Genomic DNA, 17,174 nt, shown 5'->3' on the forward strand with positions numbered 1-17,174 from the left:
TTTAATTTATTTATTTCACCTTTATTTAACCAGGTAGGCAAGTTGAGAACAAGTTCTCATTTACAATTGCGACCTGGCCAAGATAAAGCAAAGCAGTTCGACACATACAACGACAGAGTTACACATGGAGTAAAACAAACATACAGTCAATAGTACAGTATAAACAAGTCTATATAAGATGTGAGCAAATGAGGTGAGATAAGGGAGATGAAGGCAAAAAAAGGCCATGGTGGTGAAATAAATACAATAAATACTTGACACTTGACAGGTGTGGCAAATCAAGAAGCTGATTTAATAGCATGATTATTACACAGGTGCACCTTCTGCTGGGGACAATAAAAGGTCACTCTAAAATGTGCGGTTTTGTCACACAGCACAATGCCACAAATGTCTCAAGTTTTGAGGGAGCATTAATTCCTCTACCATAAGCCGCCTCCAGTGTTAGTTTAGCTCATTTGGCACTACGTCCAACCTGTCTAAACTGCAGACCACAGGTAACCACGCCAGCCCAGAACCTCCATTTCTGGCCTCTTCACCTCCACTTCCTGCCAATGTCTAGCAACTTTACAGGATATGTAGGTGTTGCTGTAGGCCCTCCTTGGTTGAGGACGGCATTAACAAAAAATCTGTGCAAAATAGTGTCGTGTCTTTGGCTATGCCCGATTAAGTGATATGACATGCTATTCTATAAAATAATTTATCCATAATTAATATTAACTGATTGAGCTAATCATGTAAATGTAAAAAGCTAGAGAGTCGGGGCACCACTAAATAATATTTATAGAGCTGTTATCTTCCGAATAAACTCTTAAAGACCTAGTCATATTTTACATAAATTGCAGTCAATATTAATCGTCACCTTAATTCAGTCTCATCTGAAAGTTGTAAATTCTTGGTTATCTTCACGAACCCTGGCTAACTAGTTGAATCAGCAATACAAAATTGGGGTTAATTATTTATTTACTAGATAACTAACTAATCACACATAATTACATGAACAAAGGATTAATTATACCTTGATTACAAATTACGTCATAAAGGAAAACATCCCTAGCGGGCGGAACAGATTTAACAGCTGGTTACACAAAAGAAAAGGGCTGGGTTTGAGTGAAAGAGCGGGAAGACTGAGGGACAAAGGAAGAAGCTGTTCTATCGTAAATACAGTATCTTATACATTCTAAATTACCGCCCATTTGGAAAAGGACAATGCAATAAATATCCTTTGTTCTTTGAAGAATGTCTCTGGTGGTCAATTGGATATGTTGTAGTAACGTCGTTGTGTGATAGACAGAATACTCTGTCTGTTCCTTCCTTACCCTCGTTTGCAGCTGCTGTTGCTAACTCAACGGCTAGGAGGTATCACTTCTGTAGTGAATAAGAGTTCAAAGTTCATACCATTCGCAACCAAAGCTCACGCTGATGTTGGCTTCGTTCTGTAGTTATTATCTAAACAAGACCGTCGTCCTCACATCGTCGTCAAGGATTTATATAGTGGAGCAAGAAGGGTGGAGCGGGAACTCTCAACAAGTTTTGACACCAACCAAATTGACATCATATTCATTAAGTATTTGAGCATATGTTCAATTGGTCGGATTACCAGAACATAGTTAATTTCCCCCACCTTCTGATGATCCCATAATCTCTATGTTAACCAAGGGGTTTTCAAATGTAACATCAGTAGGGTAGAGAGAGGAAAAAGGGGGGAAGAGGTATTTATGACTGTCATAAACCTATCCCCAGGCCAACGTCATGACACTAGGATGCTATTTGGTGTTTAACAGAGAGTACACACTGGCAGAATAGCTGACCACTGTGACTGACCCAAAATTAAGGAAATATTTAACTATGTACAGTCTCAGTGATCATATCCTTGCTATTGAGAAAGGCCGCTGTAGGCAGACCTGACTCTCAAGAGAAGAGAGGCTATGTGCTGCCCACAAAATGAGGTAGAAACTGAGCTGCACTTCCTAACCTCCATCCAAATGTATTAAAGACACATATGTCCCCCAGATTAAACAGATTCACAAAGAATTAAAAAACAAACCAACATTTGACAAACTCCCATATCTACAGGGTGAAATTCCACAGTGTGCCATCACAGCAGCAACCTGTTGCCACAAGAAAAAGGCAACCAGTGAAGAACAAACACCATTGTAAATACAACCCATATTTATGTTTATTTATTTCCCTTTTGTAACTTTAACTAATTTGCCCATTGTTGCAACACTGTATATAGACGCAATGTGACATTTGAAACGTCTTTATTCTTTTGGAACTTCTGTGAGTGTAATGTTTACTGTTCATTTCCATTGTTTATTTCACTTTAGGTTATAATCTACTTCACTTGCTTTGGCAAACAGAGGACAGGCTGCAGGAGAGACAGGGAACAGAGGACAGGCTGCAGGAGAGACAGGGAACAGAGGACAGGCTGCAGGAGAGACAGAGAACAGAGGACAGGCTGCAGGAGAGACAGGGAACAGAGGACAGGCTGCAGGAGAGACAGGGAACAGAGGACAGGCTGCAGGAGAGACAGGGAACAGAGGACAGGCTGCAGGAGAGACAGAGAACAGAGGACAGGCTGCAGGAGAGACAGGGAACAGAGGACAGGCTGCAGGAGAGACAGAGAACAGAGGACAGGCTGCAGGAGAGACAGGGAACAGAGGACAGGCTGCAGGAGAGACAGAGAACAGAGGACAGGCTGCAGGAGAGACAGGGAACAGAGGACAGGCTGCAGGAGAGACAGGGAACAGAGGACAGGCTGCAGGAGAGAAAGAGAACAGAGGACAGGCTGCAGGAGAGACAGGGAACAGAGGACAGGCTGCAGGAGAGACAGGGAACAGAGGACAGGCTGCAGGAGAGACAGGGAACAGAGGACAGGCTGCAGGAGAGAAAGAGAACAGAGGACAGGCTGCAGGAGAGACAGGGAACAGAGGACAGGCTGCAGGAGAGAAAGAGAACAGAGGACAGGCTGCAGGAGAGACAGGGAACAGAGGACAGGCTGCAGGAGAGAACAGAGAACAGAGGACAGGCTGCAGGAGAGAAAGAGAACAGAGGACAGGCTGCAGGAGAGACAGGGAACAGAGGACAGGCTGCAGGAGAGACAGGGAACAGAGGACAGGCTGCAGGAGAGACAGGGAACAGAGGACAGGCTGCAGGAGAGAAAGAGAACAGAGGACAGGCTGCAGGAGAGAAAGAGAACAGAGGACAGGCTGCAGGAGAGACAGGGAACAGAGGACAGGCTGCAGGAGAGACAGGGAACAGAGGACAGGCTGCAGGAGAGAACAGAGAACAGAGGACAGGCTGCAGGAGAGACAGGGAACAGAGGACAGGCTGCAGGAGAGACAGGGAACAGAGGACAGGCTGCAGGAGAGACAGGGAACAGAGGACAGGCTGCAGGAGAGACAGAGAACAGAGGACAGGCTGCAGGAGAGAAAGAGAACAGAGGACAGGCTGCAGGAGAGAAAGAGAACAGAGGACAGGCTGCAGGAGAGACAGGGAACAGAGGACAGGCTGCAGGAGAGAACAGAGAACAGAGGACAGGCTGCAGGAGAGACAGGGAACAGAGGACAGGCTGCAGGAGAGACAGAGAACAGAGGACAGGCTGCAGGAGAGACAGAGAACAGAGGACAGGCTGCAGGAGAGAAAGAGAACAGAGGACAGGCTGCAGGAGAGAAAGAGAACAGAGGACAGGCTGCAGGAGAGACAGGGAACAGAGGACAGGCTGCAGGAGAGACAGGGAACAGAGGACAGGCTGCAGGAGAGAAAGAGAACAGAGGACAGGCTGCAGGAGAGAAAGAGAACAGAGGACAGGCTGCAGGAGAGACAGGGAACAGAGGACAGGCTGCAGGAGAGACAGGGAACAGAGGACAGGCTGCAGGAGAGAACAGAGAACAGAGGACAGGCTGCAGGAGAGACAGGGAACAGAGGACAGGCTGCAGGAGAGACAGGGAACAGAGGACAGGCTGCAGGAGAGACAGGGAACAGAGGACAGGCTGCAGGAGAGACAGAGAACAGAGGACAGGCTGCAGGAGAGAAAGAGAACAGAGGACAGGCTGCAGGAGAGAAAGAGAACAGAGGACAGGCTGCAGGAGAGACAGGGAACAGAGGACAGGCTGCAGGAGAGACAGGGAACAGAGGACAGGCTGCAGGAGAGAAAGAGAACAGAGGACAGGCTGCAGGAGAGAAAGAGAACAGAGGACAGGCTGCAGGAGAGACAGGGAACAGAGGACAGGCTGCAGGAGAGACAGGGAACAGAGGACAGGCTGCAGGAGAGAACAGAGAACAGAGGACAGGCTGCAGGAGAGACAGGGAACAGAGGACAGGCTGCAGGAGAGACAGGGAACAGAGGACAGGCTGCAGGAGAGACAGGGAACAGAGGACAGGCTGCAGGAGAGAAAGAGAACAGAGGACAGGCTGCAGGAGAGACAGGGAACAGAGGACAGGCTGCAGGAGAGACAGGGAACAGAGGACAGGCTGCAGGAGAGAAAGAGAACAGAGGAAAGGCTGCAGGAGAGAAAGAGAACAGAGGACAGGCTGCAGGAGAGACAGGGAACAGAGGACAGGCTGCAGGAGAGACAGGGAACAGAGGACAGGCTGCAGGAGAGACAGGGAACAGAGGACAGGCTGCAGGAGAGAAAGAGAACAGAGGACAGGCTGCAGGAGAGAAAGAGAACAGAGGACAGGCTGCAGGAGAGACAGAGAACAGAGGACAGGCTGCAGGAGAGACAGGGAACAGAGGACAGGCTGCAGGAGAGACAGGGAACAGAGGACAGGCTGCAGGAGAGACAGGGAACAGAGGACAGGCTGCAGGAGAGACAGGGAACAGAGGACAGGCTGCAGGAGAGACAGGGAACAGAGGACAGGCTGCAGGAGAGACAGGGAACAGAGGACAGGCTGCAGGAGAGACAGGGAACAGAGGACAGGCTGCAGGAGAGACAGGGAACAGAGGACAGGCTGCAGGAGAGACAGGGAACAGAGGACAGGCTGCAGGAGAGACAGGGAACAGAGGACAGGCTGCAGGAGAGACAGGGAACAGAGGACAGGCTGCAGGAGAGAAAGAGAACAGAGGAAAGGCTGCAGGAGAGAAAGAGAACAGAGGACAGGCTGCAGGAGAGAACAGAGAACAGAGGACAGGCTGCAGGAGAGACAGAGAACAGAGGACAGGCTGCAGGAGAGACAGAGAACAGAGGACAGGCTGCAGGAGAGACAGAGAACAGAGGACAGGCTGCAGGAGAGACAGAGAACAGAGGACAGGCTGCAGGAGAGAACAGAGAACAGAGGACAGGCTGCAGGAGAGAAAGAGAACAGAGGACAGGCTGCAGGAGAGACAGAGAACAGAGGACAGGCTGCAGGAGAGACAGAGAACAGAGGACAGGCTGCAGGAGAGACAGAGAACAGAGGACAGGCTGCAGGAGAGAACAGAGAACAGAGGACAGGCTGCAGGAGAGACAGAGAACAGAGGACAGGCTGCAGGAGAGACAGAGAACAGAGGACAGGCTGCAGGAGAGACAGAGAACAGAGGACAGGCTGCAGGAGAGAAAGAGAACAGAGGACAGGCTGCAGGAGAGAAAGAGAACAGAGGACTGGCTGCAGGACCAGCTAGATCACCACTCAATGACCTGGCCTCACATAGCAGAGGAGCCTACCTCAACCAGCCAGACATCCCCAGCCCTGCCTGCTGCTCACCTCTTCCTCAGCCCACAGAACAACTTCCCACTGACAGCGGCACCAGCACAGACCAGCCACACCCACCAGCCCCCCACCAGCCCCAGCCCCCCACTCTACCCCCTCCAGTCCAGAAGACACACTGTCTTCGAACTGGTGAGACAACAACAGCTAATCAGCTGTGCTAGAGTAGTAACGACTACTCCGCGGCTTCCCTGTTCCATCAATTGCTGCCCCCTGGACCCTATGATCACTTGGCTACATAGTTGATGCCTGCTGGACAGTTCATTAATCACGGTACTCCATTCTGTTTATTTTTTTGTTTTTCTGTCGGCCCCAGCCGCAAACTCGGGCTCTGTGTGTAGTTAACCGACCCTCTGCCCATTCATCGGCATTTTACCTGTTGTTGTTTTAGCTGATTAGCTGTTGTTGTTGTCTTAGCTAGCTCTCCCAATCAACACTTGTGATCACTTTATGCCTCGCTGTATGTCTCTCTCATATGTCAATATGCCTTGTATACTGTTGTTCAGGTTAGTTATCTTTGTTTTAGTTTACAATGGAGCCCCTAGTTCCACTCATTATACCTCTGATACCTCCTTTGTCCCACCTCCCACACATGCGGTGAGCTCACCCATTATAACCAACATGTCCAGACATACAACCTCTCTTATCATCACTCAGTGCCTGGGCTTACCTCTGCTGTACCCGCACCGCACCATACCCCTGTCTGCACATTATGCCCTGAATCTATTCTACCACGCCCAGAAATCTGCTCCTTTTATTCTTTGTCCCCAACGCTCTAGGCGACCAGTTTTGATAGCCTTTAGCCGTACCCTCATCCTACTCCTCCCCTGTTCCTCGGGTGATGTGGAACTAAATTAGAGCTAGCAACAACCCAGGCCCTGCGTGTCCCCAGGCACCCTCATTTGTTGACTTCTGTGATCGAAAAAGCCTTGGTTTCATGCATGTCAACATCAGAAGCCTCCTCCCTAAGTTTGTTTTACTCACTGCATTATCACACTATGCCAACCCAGATGTCCTAGCCGTGTCTGAATCCTGGTTTAGGAAGGCCACCAACAATTCTGAGATTTTCATACCCAACTATAACACTTTCCGTCAAGATAGAACTGCAAAAAGGGGGAGGAGTTGCAATCTACTGCAGAGATAGCCTGCAAAGTTCTGTCATACTTTCCAGGTCTATACCCAAACAGTTCGAACTTCTAATTTAAAAAATTAATCCCTCCAGAAATAAGTCTCTCACTGTTGCCGCCTGCTATCGCCCCCCTCCGCTCCCAGCTGTGCCCTGGACACCATTTGTGAATTGATCGCTCCCCATCTAGCTTCAGAGTTCGTTCTGTTAGGTGACCTAAACTGGGATATGCTAAAGCCTGTTGAGGATAGGGGACAGTATTTTCACTTTGGTTGAATTGCGTGCCCATAGTGAACTGCATCAAACTCTGTCTTAAATTGCTAATATATGCATATTATTATTACTATTGGATAGACAACACTCTGATGTTTCTAAAACTGTTTGAATTATGTCTGTGAGTATAACAGAGCTCATAGGGCAGGCAATCTTCCAAACAAGTTTGGAAATTCTGAAAGTTGGGACAACTTTGACGTCATCGTCCCCTCCCTTCCCAACAACTTATGAATCTGGAAACACTTCCTACGCCTTCCACTAGATGTCCTCATTCATTAGAAAGTGTAATGGAGCATTTGATGTGAACTTTGACCTAATGGGAGGGAAAATAGTCGGTGTCGCAAGAGAATGCCATTTTGCTGTGGCGCATTCCTCTGTGAGTGCTACGGCTGTTCCAATCAGCCCCAGATGAAAACGAATGATCCAGTTGGAACGTTATTGGATATATATATGATAATAACATCCTGAAGATTGATTCTGCACTTAGTTTGACCAGTTTTTTCGACCTGGAATATATCTTTTGGAAGTTTTCATGCAAGTTATCCTGGACCAGAAGTCAGTTTTTGGGCATGTGAGCTGAAAGTGATAGCAAATGCAGCTACTTGGACACTAGTATTGGACATTATGGAACAAAACAACGATTTATTGTGGAACTAGAACTCCTTGCACTACATTCTGATGAAAGATCATCAAAGGTAAGGGAATATTTATGTTGACTCCAACATAGCGGAGAAATATTGTTACGTCTGAGCGCTGTCTCAGATTATTGCAATGATAGGCTTTTTCCGTAACTTAAAAAAATTAATCTGACACAGCGGTTGCATTAAGAACCAGTGTATCTTTAATTATATGTAGAACATGTATCTTTAGTCAAAGTTTATGATGAGTATTTCTGTTATCTGGTGTAGCTTTCTATAATTCCTCCGGATATTTTGGAGGAATTTCTGAACATGGCGTCAATGTAAACCGAGATTTGTGGATATAAAATGCATATTATCGAACAAAACATAAATGTACTGTGTAACATGTCATATGACTGTCATCTGATGAAGATTTTCAAGAGGTTAGTGATTGATTTTATTTCTAATCCTGCTTTTGTGATTTTATCTTTGGCTGGAAAAAATGGCTACGTTTTTTTCTTTGGTTTGGTGGTGGTCTAACATAAATATATGTTGTGTTTTCACTGTAAAACATTTTAAAAACTTGTTAATGTGTGGAGGTTAAATATTTCTAAATAATATTTTTGCATTCCCTGTGCCACCTTTTCAGCTGAACGGGGGGGTGGAGTTCCCTGAGAGGAACGCCTCGCCTCAACAGGTTTTAACACCCCGGCAGTCCTACAATTAAGCTAGATGCCCTCAATCTCACACAAATCACCAAGGAACCCACCAGGTACAACCCTAAATCCGTAAACATGGGCACCCTCATAGACATTATCCTGACCAACTTGCCCTCCAAATATACCTCCGCTGTTTTCAATCAGGATCTCAGCGATCACTGCCTCACTGTAAAGTACATGGAGAACAAGAGCACCTCCTCCCAGGTGCCCACTGCACTGAGGCTAGGTAACACGGTCACCACCGATAAATCCATGATGACCGAAAATTTCAATAAGCATTTCTCAACGGCTGGCCTTGCCTTCCTGCTGGCTACTCCAACCCCGGCCAACAACTCCGCCCCGCCGCAGCTACTCGCCCAAGCCTCTCCAGCTTCTCCTTCACCAAAATCCAGCTAGCAGGTGTTCTGAAAGAGCTGCAAAACCTGGACCCGTACAAATCAGCTGGGCTAGAAAATCTGGACCCTCTCTTTCTAAAACTATCCGCCGCCATTGTTGCAACCCCTATTACCAGTCTGTTCAGCCACTCTTTCGTATCGTCCGAGATCCCTCTTTCGTATCGTCCGAGATCTTCAAAGGGGGTGACACCCTAGAGCCAAACAGTTACAGACCTATATCCATCCTGCCCTGCCTATCTAAAGTCTTCAAAAGCCAAGTTAATAAACAGATCACTGACCATTTCGAATCCCACCGTACCTCTCCGCTGTGCAATCCGGTTTCCGAGCCGGTCACGGGTGCACCTCAGCCACTCTCAAGGTACTAAATGATATCATAACCGCCATCGATAAAAGACAGTACTGTGCAGCCGTATTCATTGACCTGGCCAAGGCTTTCGACTCTGTCAATCATCGTATTCTTATCGGCAGAATCAATAGCCTTGGTTTTTCTAATGACCGCCTCAACTGGTGCCCCAACTACTTTGCAGACAGAGTTCAGTGTGTCAAATCGGAGGGCATGTTGTCCGGACCTCTGGCAGTCTCTATGGGGGTAACACAGGGTTAAATTCTCGGGCCGACTCCTTTCTCTGTATATATCAATGAGGTTGTTCTTGCTGCGGGCGATTCTCTGATCCACCTCTACGCAGATAACACCATTCTGTATACTTCTGGCCCTTCCTTGGACACTGTGCTAACTAACCTCCAAATGAGCTTCGATGCCATACAACACTCCTTCCGTGGCCTTCAACTGCTCTTAAACGCTAGTAAAACCAAATGCATGCTTTTCAACCGTTCGCTGCCCGCGCCCGGTTCCGACCTAGAATATGTGGACAACTATAAATACCTAGATGTCTGATTAGACTGTAAACTCTCCTTCCAGACTGCCCAACAACGCAGAGGGCCATGGAGCTGCTTGATAAGGCCCATCTCCTGTCGCCAAGCCACATATCATACATACCAGAAGCAACGACCTGCGTGCTCAGCAGGAGAGGGTGGCGACTTCACTACGGGGAGGGATCGAGAAGGCCTCCGCAATCTTCCCCAACTCAAGGATCATGGTGTCAACCCTTCTACAGAGGAAGAACTTCCACCCTACCACAATCCAAAAAATAAACGCCAGCTTCTCCCGGGACTGTGCCCTGCGACCCAATGTACACCTGGCCCACCATCCCACCCTCGATCTGAACTGTCTCCATGACCATGTTCACCTGTACAGGGAGACAGTCCCCATCCTTGCCAAAACTCTCGGACGTTGCTTTAAACCGCAGCCCGACCTCTCCATCCAGGTACAGCGGAGCAATCTCCACCCCTCCGAGATCACTGAGAAAACACCCCGGACCAGCACCCTGGCCCCCCCAGCCATGACCACAGCACCACCAACCTCAATGCCCACCACAGCCAGTATAGCACAGACCACCCCAGCCAAGCTTCCGACCTACCCAGACGAGGCCTGCCACCGCCTCCTCCCCATCCCAGACCCCCACCTGGAGGAGCCACAGCCCAGCAGGCAGAGCTACGCCCACCAACGAAATGAGTGACATTAAACAAATGCTGAGTCTACTATACTCACATGTGATAGGCCGGGGGTCATGGTAAGATGAGCGCAAGAACTCCACCATCATCACACTACATCCACCCAAGTGGCATGACACAAATGCTATCTTAAATGATAAACAAATCACATTTGCATAATAAGACGTTACGTTAATTGATAAATCCTTTATTATAATAGTTATTGGATTGTGAGTGTTTGTCTCATTTTAAAGGTCAAGAGCAGAAACCTGGACTTCCTGAAAGAAATTGATGATGTTGATATTGTAGTACTACAGGAAACATGGTGCAGAGGTGATGTTTCCACTGGCTGTCCACTAAGTTATAGGGAGATGATCATACCATCCAATAAATTAAAAGGAATCAAACAGGGCAGAGACTCAGGGGGAATGCTAATATGGTATAAATCTGAACTATTTAATTCCATCGAATTGATCAAAACAGGAGAATTCTTTATCTGGTTAACAATCAAGGAGATAAACACCTACCAGGAAGCAACAACCTTTCCCTCCCCACATACAGACAGGAAGCAGCAACCTTTCCCTCCCCACATACAGACAGGAAGCAGCAACCTTTCCCTCCCCACATACAGACAGGAAGCAACAACCTTTCCCTCCACACATACCCCTCCAGAAACAACTATGACAAAGTGAAAACAAAAACAGAATACAGCTCCTGCATCTCTGTCGAACACTGGGTCTGTACATAGTCAATGGTAGGCAAAGAGGGGACTCTTTTGGTAGGTACACCTATAGCTCATCCCTTGGCAGCAGCACTGTAGACTACTTCCTCCCCGACTTAAACCCAGAGTCTCTCAGAGCCTACACAGTCAGCCCACTAACACCTCTCTCGGGCCACAGTAAAATCACAGTGTATCTGAGAAGAGCGGAACCCAACCATGAAGCATCACGGCCCAATAAATGACATGGTACTAAACAGGCCTATAGATGGAGTGCAAACAGTACAGACATTCGTAGCCAAAAAATACAATCTCTCCTGGACAACTTTTTAGCCTTAACATTCTCCTACAGCAATGAAGGTGTACATTTGGCCGTTTGGAACAGAAACGTCATACTTGACAAATTAGCCTCCTTGGCTAATCTAAAGAAACATAAAAACAAACCAGAAATAACAGATTATGAAAAATGGTTTGATAATAATTGGAGAAATCTAAGAAAGTCATTGAGAAATATATCTCATCAAAAACACAGAGAACCAGACAACAAAAAATATAGGCCTTCAATATGGGGAAACACTGAAGCAATACAAACACACCCTAAGAACAAAAAAGGAACAGTACATTAGAAATCGGCTGGATGGAATTGAGGAATACATAGAATCAAACCACTTCCGGGAGAATTGGAATAACTTAAACAAACCTCATCAGGAGGAAATGGCTTTCCAAAATGGGGATATGTGGAGAAATCACTTTGTAAACCTCTACAGCAATATAACAAAGAGCCCAGAACAAAAAGATATACAAGACCAATTACAAATCCTTGAATCACCAGTCAAAGACTATCAGAATCCTGTGGATACCCCAATTACAGAAGAAGAATTATTGGAAAAACTATGCACTCTCCAACCCAAAAAGGCCTGTGGTGCTGATGGTATTTTAAATTAAATGATCAAATATACAGACCACAAATTTAAATTGGCTATACTCAAATTCTTCAACATTATCCTCACTGCAGGTATTTTCTCCGACATTTGTAACCAAGGATTGATCACACCAATCTATAAAAATGGAGACAAATTTGACTCAAATAATTACAGAGCTATATGCATTAACAGCAACTTGGGGAAAATTCTCTGCAGTATTATAAATATCAGACTACATCGTTTCTTTGATGAACACAGCGTCCTGAGCAGAAGCCAGATTGGATTTCTAAAAACACATCGTACAACAGACCACATGTACACCCTCCACACTCTAATTGACAAACAAGTAAACCAAAACAAAGGCAGAATCTACTCATGTTTTGTAGATTTCAAGAAAGCGTTAGATTCAATTTGACACAAAGGTCTTTTTTATAAACTAATAGAAAGTGGTATTGGAGGGAAAACACACAATGTTATTAAATCAATGTACACTAAAAACAAATGTGCGGTTAAAACTAGCAACAAGCAAACATACTTCTTCTGTCAGGGAGTTGGAGTGAAAACAGGGCTGCCCAATAAGTCCAACACTATTTAACATCTACATTAATGAATTGGCAAAAACATTAGAAGAATCTGCAGCACCTGGTATCACCCGACACAACACTGAAATCAAGTGTCTGCTGTACGCAGATGACCTGATGCTACTGTCTCCCACTAAGGAGGGTCTGCTGTAGACAGATGACCTGGTGCTGCTGTCTCCCACTAAAGAGGGGTTACAGCATCACCTAAATTATCTGTTCAGGTTCTGTCAGACCTGGGATCTGACCGTTAACATAAAATAAACAAATATAATGATATTCAAAAAAAGGTCTGGAAATCAGGATGACAAATATAAATTCTATTTGGACACAGTTCTATTAGAACAAACCAAAAACTACACATATCTAGGACTAAATATCAGCAACACAGGTAGCTTTCACATGGCTGTGAAGGAGCTGAGAGACAAAGCAAGAAGAGCCAATACCCCCTCCTCATTCGAATATAAAAAAGAGCCATCAAATTTTTACAACCATCTAAAAACAAGTGACCCCAAAACATTCCATCACACAGCTCTACAATGTGAAGAGATTAAACAAGAGAAGAGTCCACTCAGCCAGCTGGTTCTGAGGCTCAGTTCACCAACCCAAACCAACCCCATAGATCCTCAGCACAGCACTCAGAAAATCTGGCCCAACCAAATCATCACAAAGTATGGAAAGACACCACAAAAATCTAAGTAAACTTCAATGCTATTTGTCTCTGTGGCAGACTATTTGACCACCGTGACTGATAGAAAACTGAGGATAACTATATGATGGCTATAGAGACCGGTCGTCACAGACAAACCTGGCTGCCCAGAGAGGACAGGCTGTGCTCACTCTGCTCCAGGGGAGAGGTAGAGACAGAGCTACATTTCCTATTACACTGTGACAAATACTCAGACCTAAGAGAATATTTATTTCCCAAAATTATAATTCAATACAATGAATTTGAAACTATAAAAGATGAAGAAAAATCTAATATTTATTGGGTGAAAAGCCAAAATGTGCAGTTTTGGCAGCCAAATATGTGTCCTCCTGCCACAACCTGAGGGACAGCCAGTGAAAAATGCAACATAATGCCAATAATATTTCCCATTTAGCTTTGTTTTGTCTTTCATACCATATCATGTCTTCTCAGTCATGTTGAGACTGGTCTACTACTATATTATTGTTATACCATTGTTATACTATTATACTATTGTATTGTTATACTCATTAATATTGTTGTTGTAGTTGCTGTTTTTGTAGTTGCTGTTAATTGTTATTACTACTATATATATATATATATATATATATATATATATATATATATATATATATACATATATATTTTTATATGTATACTTTGACAATGAAAGTAATGAACTTGCCATGTCAATAAAGCCAATTGAATTGAATTGAATTGAATTGAAAGGAGAGAAAGAGGAAAGGAGAGAGAGAGAAAGGAAGGAGAGAGACGAAGGAAGGATTGAGAGGGAGAGATGAAGGAGAGAGGAGAGATAGAGAGGAAGGATGAGGAGAGAAAGAGAGAGAGGAGCAATGAGAGAGAGTGGGAGAGGAAGCAGAGTGAGAGAGAGAGATAAAGGAGAGAGAGAGGAGAAAGGAGCGAGAGAGAGAGAGAGAGAGAGAGAGAGAGAGAGAGAGGAAGGAGAGAGAGTGGGGAAGGAGATAGAGAGAGAGGATGGAGAGTGAGAGAGGGAGAGAGGAAGGAGAGAGGAGAGGGAGATGGTGTGGAAGGAGAGAGGGAAAAGAGAGAGTGGAAGGAGGAAGGAGAGAGGAGAAAGAGAAAGAGGAAGGAGAGAGAGATGGAGGGGAAGGAGAGAGTGTAAGGAGAGAGAGAGAACAAGAGAGGAAGGAGAGAGAGGTGGAGGGGAAGGAGAGAGAGTAAGGAGAGAGAGAGAATAAGAGAGAGAGAGGAAGGACAGAGAGGAAGGAGAGAGAGAAGGAGAGAGAGAGGAAGGACAGAGAGGAAGGACAGAGAGGAGGAGAGAGAGAGAGAGAGCGCACAGGGGGAGTACATTCACCGCGTGACAGACTGAAAGGACAGTTACTGAAAGAACGCTCACAAACATGGACTTAAAACCAACTGACCAGCGAGATTTCACTCTGTAGGAAATGACTGAATAAGAGCTGTAGAGTCATTACTTAAGAAGATACTTGTGTGACATCATAGGAATATAAGGTGGGAAAAGCAGAAAAATTAGGAGGTAAGACTATTCTTGCTGAGAAACTTACATCAATGTATTTTCTTAGATTTTTTCAAATGTATTTAGGAGTTTTTACAGTATGATGTCGGCATGATAACATTTGTAGAGATTTTTTTGTATCAAAAGTATGGTACATTAATAGAGTATAAATCGTACATTAATTCAGTATAAATATATCAATGTTTACTGTGATACAAACAATCTATTTCATACATTGTTCATAGCTTTAATTGTATACCACAATATTCATTACATGACACATTCATTACGTTATTTTATCAGAGCTTTAATAAAAACCAGTCATGGCATTACAATTAATACACGATGACATCATATCGAGATCTCATGCCCTTTACAAACTGACGACAGTTTCTTCAAGGATAAAAAAAAAAACCACATTGCCTTGCCTTGATTTGAACTCGGAAGCTGAAAGGTTTTGCTGATTTGGTTTGTGAGTGCTCTATCGCCTTCAATTAGTCAACCGTTCACCCCAGGGTACAGTACAGTTAAGTCAAGCTCACTATGACAGACGACTGCTCGTTTTATTACTGCTAAATGTGAAATGATGTTTTTCCAAACCAAGTCAGCAGTCTGTGAATTCACTTGATCTTTGGCACTCACACAAAGTCTTGAAACGCAATCCAGAATTTGTACAGCTACTAATGTTACCATGTCACATTTCCCAGCAGTTATTTTAGTTCCGGAAATCAGGGTTTTACTTACTCTTAGACTGAGCTGGATTTTCAGCCTTCAGTTCAATGGTTCTGATGATCAAACCTTTCAGTGACGTCTAAACTATTATGTTGGTTTAGGAGCCAAAAGGTACCGATAGTCCCTCTGAACACTGTACTTTGTAGCACTTGTTGACTGTAGTGCTATTTATTGAACTGCATTGTTGGTTTTCAGGGCTTGTAAGCAAAGCATTTACACGGTAAGATCTAAACTTGTTGTATTCGGCACATGTGACAAATAACATTTGATTTGATTTTGATTTTGACAGAGATGGCAGAGCTATTCCTATGTTTAAATAGCAGAACAAAAAATTCAGACTACAGGGATTGGATGACGGGACTGTCACATGAAGTGTCATATGAAAGATTGTCTTCGAATCCCTTTCCTATTGACCCGTAAATAGAAGTGACAGATACTGTAAATAAAAGAGAACATAGATATGTCCACAAATTTCACAGGAGATCCTGATATTGTGGAGTTGATTCCTTGGGCAGTTGGCTGATATTTTGAAGAGGATTCCTTGGGCAGTTGTCTGATATTGTGGAGAGGATTCCTTGGGCAGTTGGCTGATATTTTGGAGAGGATTCCTTGGGCAGTTGTCTGATATTGTGGAAAGGATTCCTTGGGCAGTTGTCTGATATTGTGGAGAGGATTCCTTGGGCAGTTGGCTGATATTGTGGAGAGGATTCCTTGGGCAGTTGGCTGATATTTTGGAGAGGATTCCTTGGGCAGTTGGCTGATATTTTGGAGAGGATTCCATGGGCAGTTGGCTGATATTGTGGAGAGGATTCCTTGGGCAGTTGGCTGATATTTTGGAGAGGATTCCTTGGGCAGTTGGCTGATATTGTGGAGAGGATTCCTTGGGCGGTTGGCTGATATTTTGGAGAGGATTCCTTGGGCAGTTGGCTGATATTTTGGAGAGGATTCCTTGGGCAGTTGGCTGATATTTTGGAGAGGATTCCTTGGGCAGTTGGCTGATATTTTGGAGAGGATTCCTTGGGCAGTTGGCTGATATTATGGAGAGGATTCCTTGGGTGTTGGCTGATATTTTGGAGTGCATTCCTTTGGCAGTTGTCTGATATTGTGTGTCATTGGCAGTTTCCTGTGATTAAAGGGGTAGTTCAGATAAAGTATGTGTGTCATTGGCAGTTTCCTGTGATTAAAAGGGGAGTTCAGATAAAGTATGTGTGTCATTGGCAGTTTCCTGTGATTAAAAGGGGAGTTCAGATAAAGTATGTGTGTCATTGGCAGTTTCCTGTGATTAAAAGGGGAGTTCAGATAAAGCATGTGTGTCATTGGCAGTTTCCTGTGATTAAAAGGGGAGTTCAGATAAAGTATGCTATCACTTTACATTTCCCTTGGTTTTGAAATGGGCAATCAACTCTAAAAAATAATAATTCTTGCCTTGGGTGGTGGAAGCATTGATTGACTCTTTTTTTCAGTAGGTTTAACCTGCTAACTGATTCTGGGGTGGAATACATTTCCACATCCAAATATAAGATTCATTTTTGTTGTTAGTTTTGTCGTGTCTTTGGTTATGCCGGATTAAAATTGATATGACATGCTATTCTATAAAATAATTTCTCCGTAATTAATATCACCTGATTGAGCTAATCATGTAAATATAATTAACTAGAAAGT

The 17,174-nt window shown here is 44.8% G+C and overlaps 1 protein-coding gene across 1 annotated transcript in view; it reads left to right on the forward strand.

Moving 5' to 3' along the window:
* The first annotated feature begins 14,469 nt into the window (after nucleotides 1-14,469).
* The window catches only part of nmur1a (neuromedin U receptor 1a), a 40,017-nt gene continuing 37,312 nt past the window's right edge, over nucleotides 14,470-17,174 (forward strand). The window contains exon 1 of the mRNA XM_036986300.2: nucleotides 14,470-14,801. The gene's annotated coding sequence lies outside the window, so the exon portion shown is untranslated. The remainder of the gene's footprint in view (nucleotides 14,802-17,174) is intronic.

Source organism: Oncorhynchus mykiss, chromosome 1 (genome assembly GCF_057628025.1).
Source record: "Oncorhynchus mykiss isolate SJ-2025 chromosome 1, ASM5762802v1, whole genome shotgun sequence".
Classification (NCBI taxonomy): Eukaryota; Metazoa; Chordata; class Actinopteri; order Salmoniformes; family Salmonidae; genus Oncorhynchus; species Oncorhynchus mykiss.